General features: G+C 34.2%; 1 pseudogene; it reads left to right on the forward strand.

Annotated features, from left to right (window-relative positions):
* Positions 1–2,701: 2,701 nt before the first annotated feature.
* Positions 2,702–3,566, forward strand: LOC114047797 (annotated as a pseudogene).
* The last annotated feature ends 1,792 nt before the right edge of the window (positions 3,567–5,358 follow it).

Here is a 5,358-nt window from a genome sequence, read left to right on the forward strand (position 1 = left end):
GCTTCCTTTGAGTCACAAGTGATCAGGGGCCCTGGGGACCAGTATCACTTGTCATCCTAAGGGAGCAGGGGGCCTGAGGCTTAGCATCATTTGTAATCCCAAGAGATTAGGATTTCTTCATGGATAAAGACTAGAACATGGACCAAGAGAGCAGTGACCATACCGCTTCCCAGATCAGAATACCTTGGGAGCACCAAGAACTTCCAAACCCACAGACTTAGCCTTGAAGACAGTAGTGGGGAAAATACCTGAAGCTTGGGGTACCTCCCCATACCTCCACATACACACACATTAACATAAATCCAAAGTCAAGAAATACACTGGAAAAAATGATTTAACAACTACAACAAAAGAACCTGACCATAAAAATTCACTATGGTGACAGGGAAAATCAAAAAACAGACTCAGAAGAAGACAGCAATGTCAAAACAACTACTAGCAGAGCCTGAAAGAAAAATATGAATTGGACAAGGCCAGCAGGAACTCCTGGGAGAGCTAAAATTGATTTTCAAAAGCGAAAGAATAGTAGAGAAACTATTAGGAAAAGAAATGAGAGGGAAGAAAGTCATGAAAAGACAAATATCAGCTTGGTAAAAGAGGAATTATAATACTAAAGAACATAACACCTTAAAAAGCAGAATTAGACAATTTTTTTAAAAAGATTCAAAAGGTCACTCAAGAAAATAATTCCTTAAAAATTAAAATTGGGTGTTCAGAAGCTAAGTCCTTGTAACATCAAGAAAAAATGAAACAAAATCCGAAGAATGAAAAAAAAATGGAAGAAAATGTGAAATCTCACTGAAATAACAAATGAATTGGAAAATAGATCAAAGAGAGATAATTTAAGAATTATTGGACTACTTGAAAATGATGATCAAAGAAAGAGCCTACACATCATAGTTAAAGAATTGATAAAGGAAAACTAACCCAATTGAAAGAATTCATCAATTACAGTCTTAAAGACATCCCAAAATGAAAATTCCTAGTAATATTATAGCCAAATTCTGAAGCTCCCAATCAAAGAGAAAATACTTTAAGTAGGCAGAAAGAAACCATTCAAGTGTCATGGAGCCATAGTCAGGATCACACAAGATTTAGCAGCAACAGAGATAAAGGAGTGAAGGATTTGTAATATAATATTCTGGAAAGCAAGAAAACTAGGATTACAACCAAGAATGATCTACCCAGCAAAACTGAGCATGATCATTCAAGGATAAATACGGATAATTAATCAAATGGAGGATTTTCAAGTAATCTTGATAAAAAGAACACATTGAATAGAAAATTTGATTTTAAACAGAAAACTCAAGAGAAACACAAAAAGGTAAACGTGAAAGAGAAATCATAAGGAACTCAATAAGGTTAAACTGCTTGCATTTCTAATGGAAAGATGATAAATGTAACTCCTAAGAACAATATCATTATGAAGGCAGTTAGAAGGATTCTAAATAGACAGGGGCTATGGGAGTGAGCCAATCATGTTGAAATTACCTTCAAAAAATGGTTTGATGAGAAAGAAGGATTCTCTGGGAGAAGGCAGGAGAAGAATGGGGAAACATCTCACATAAAAATGTCATGTAAGGAAGATCTTTACAGCCAGAGGAGAAAATACTGGGGGAGGAGGATTGCAATGCTAGAAACATTCTCATATAAATCAATAGATTTTTACACACACACACACAAAGTGTGTTTTATATACACATACACACTTAACTGGTTACAGAAATCTCTTATACAACTGGGAAGTAGAAAAAGAAGATAAGTGAAAAGGATGGGGTTGATGAAAGGGAGGGAAGATAAAGGAAGATAATAATAGGAAGCAAAACAAACTTTAGAAGAGTGACAAGATAAAAAGATAGAGAGAAAGATAAGCAAATGAAAATAGGATGGATGGAAATGCAGAGTTGGCAATCATAACCGTGAATGTGAACGGTGTGAACTCACCCATGAAATGGAAGCAGACAATAGAATGGATTAAAAACCAGAATCCAACAATAATTTATTTATAAGAAACATACTTGACACAGAGAGACATACAGAGTTAAAATTAAAGGCAGGGGCAAAATTTACTATGTTTCAGCTGAGGTTAAAAAAAAAAAAGGCAGGGATAGTAACCATAATATCAGACAAAGTAAAAGGAAACAAATAGACCTAATTAAAAGAAACAAGCAAGGTAACTACATCTGGTGAAAAGGCACCCTAGACAATGAAGTAATGTCATTACTGAAAAACATATGCACTAAACAGCATAGCATATGAATTCTTAAAAGATAAGTTAAATGAATTACAGGAAGAAATAGACTGTAGAACCATACTAGTGGGGGGACTCAACTTTCCACTCTCAGAGCTAAATAAATCAAACCATAAAAAATAAATAAGAAAGAATCTTGGAAAAGTTAAATATGATAGACCTCTCAAGAAATTTGAATTGGAATACAAAGGAGTATATCTTTTTCTCAGCTGTACATAACACCTTTTAAAAATTGATGGCATAAATATTATGGCATAAAAATTTCACCACCAAATGCAAAAAAACCCCAAAAATATTAAATGTACTCTTTTCAGACCATAATGCAATATAAATTACATACAATAATGGGCCTTGGAGGCATAGATTAAAATTAATTGGAAACTAAATAATCTAAAGAATGAGTAAATCGGTCTCCCCACCCCCAGCCTTTTCTACTGCCACCTACACTGACCTAGCAAAGAAACTATGGCCTTGAAACAGATTTACAGCAAGAAGTGCTTTGAGGGGTTTCAGAAAGTTTATGAGCATGACAGTGTGGAGCTAAAATGCAAAATGAAATTTGGAATCTGCTTACCACTGAAGGCAGAAACTGGAAAATGTCCTGTACTTTACTGGCTGTCTGGTTTAACGTGCACAGAACAAAATTTTATCACAAAAGCTGGTTATCACCAAGCTGTAACAGAACATGACCTCATTGTCATTGCACCAGACACCAGTTCACATGGCTATAATATCAAAGGAGAAGATGATAGCTGGGACTTTGATACCAGTGCTGTTTTTTATGTGAATGCCCCTGAAGAAGCTTGGAAAACCAACTATAGCATGTGCTCTTATGTGATAGATGAGCTGCCCAAGCTAATAAATGCCAGTTTTCCAGCTGACCCAAAGAAGGTATCTATTCTTGGCCATTTTATGGGAGACCACAGAGCTCTGATTTGTGCTTTGAAGAATCCTAGAAAATACAAATCTGTGTCAGCATTCTCTCCCATTTGCAATCCAATGCTCTGTCCTTGAGGAGAAAAAGGCCTTCAGTGTATGTTTAGGAGCAAATCAAAGTAAGTGGGAGGCATATGATGCTACTCATCTTGTGAAATCTTATCTGGATTCTCAGTTGGACATATTAATCGATCAAGGCAAAGATGACCAGTTCCTTAAAGATGGGCAATTACTTCCTGACAGCTTTATAGCTGCCTATGCAGAATGGAAAATTTTGGTTGTTTTTCGATTGCAAGAGGGATATGATCATAACTACTACTTTATTATAACTTTCATTAATGATCACATCAGACATCATGCAAAGTACTTGATCATATAAAACTTTATATATAAGTAATCTCACAATTATAAGTCACCATGTAAACTGAACTTTTGAAAAGATAGAATTATACATGAAAAACTACTGCCTGTGAACATTCACTCTAAATTTTATCAAAGGTTCACCACCTTCTGAATAAATACATAAAATCAAGCAATCTGATTCTTTTTTGTTCCCCATAAGTACCCCTTACAAGACATGTCATAACCTAGGGGCAGTTTGAAATTCTTATAAAATCAAGTTAAAAGGATTACAGAATATGTACATGATCACAGTTGACAGTAAAGAATTCAGTGATTCAGATGTATTTGGGGATATAATAATAATTGTTGGTCATTGGGTGTATCAGTTCGTAGAGAACTAAATTACGGAATTGTAACTGAGTAATCGAATAAAGAGACTTAATGCATTGAAAATAAAGAATAAGTGGATAAGAACAAACTGTAGAAACAACAAATAATTTCATTAAAGAGAATGACAATGAGACAATATACAAAAATTTGTGGGATGTATTGTAGAATGTAGTGAAGAGTTGGTTTAAGTCTAATTTCTATCAGACAGTTTTCCAGTTTTCCCACCAGTTTTTATGAAATACAGTTTTTTTTCCTAGGTAAGTTATGTTTTCCACTTTATTGAATACTGGATTACTGAGTTCTATTATTTCTTATACTCCCTTTTCTTGTCTGTTCTATTCATCTATTTATTTATTTTGAACCAATACCAGATGGGTTTGACAACTACTAGTTATATTAAATTTGAGGTCTGCAAATGTTATTCCCCATTTACCTACATCTTTTATTATTTCCCATGATTTTCTTCTATATCTTTTGTTTTCCCAAATGAATACTGTTATTATAGTATTAAGTCCTATAAAGTATCCCCTTGGCAACTTGCTTTATGTAGTATTAAAAGTGTAGATTAAAAAAAATACTATCAGTTTGATTGCTTTTTGAATTTAATGAATGGAATTTAAGGAATTTGCCAAATTGGCAAATTAATTTAATCTATTACTCTTAAGAATTGAAATTATTACCCTGGAGTCAGGAGGACCTCAGTTCAAACCCAGCCTCAGAAATATAATACTTACTTACTAGCTGTGTAACTCTGAGCAAGTCACTTAACCCCAATTGCCTCACCAAAAAAGAAAAAGAATTGAAATTACCATGTTTCAGATTAAAGACTTAGAACAGGAAGAGATACTGGAGGTCATCTAGTCTAAATCATTTTACTGATAAAGAAAAGAGGTTTACTGATGAATTCAAAGAAGTTAATTCATAAAAGAGATTTACTGATGAATTCAAGGAAGTTAATTCATTTATCCACCATCATTCAATAAGTAATTCAAATAGACCACAAAATCAGATAAAGTCTATTAAGTCCTATCGAGATTTTAGGTGTATTTTTCATCCAGTTCCCAGTCCAGTATCTGAAAGGCTAGTTATCAGATTTTCTTTGTTTGTTGTTTTTTTCTTCCTTCCTTCCTCCCTCCCTTCCTCCCTCCTTCATTCCTCCCTCCTTCCTTCCTTCTTTCCTTACTTCTCTCCTTTCTTTTTTTCTTCCTTTCTTCCTTTCTTTCTTTCTTTCTTTCTTTCTTTCTTTCTTTCTTTCTTTCTTTCCTTCCTTCTTTCTTTCTTTCTTTCTCTTTGCCAGAGAGGGGTGAAAGAAGACTTTTTTCACTCTCTCCACTCTAGGAATTAACCATTCCTATGGTGAATATGAAATGTTCAGGTCAGAAAGATCAAGGAGCAAGAGGAGAGTATTTCACCAAAGGATAGAGGTAGACAAAACAAGG

This window comes from Vombatus ursinus, unplaced genomic scaffold (assembly GCF_900497805.2).
Source record: "Vombatus ursinus unplaced genomic scaffold, bare-nosed wombat genome assembly UNPS02014791.1, whole genome shotgun sequence".
Taxonomy (NCBI): domain Eukaryota; kingdom Metazoa; phylum Chordata; class Mammalia; order Diprotodontia; family Vombatidae; genus Vombatus; species Vombatus ursinus.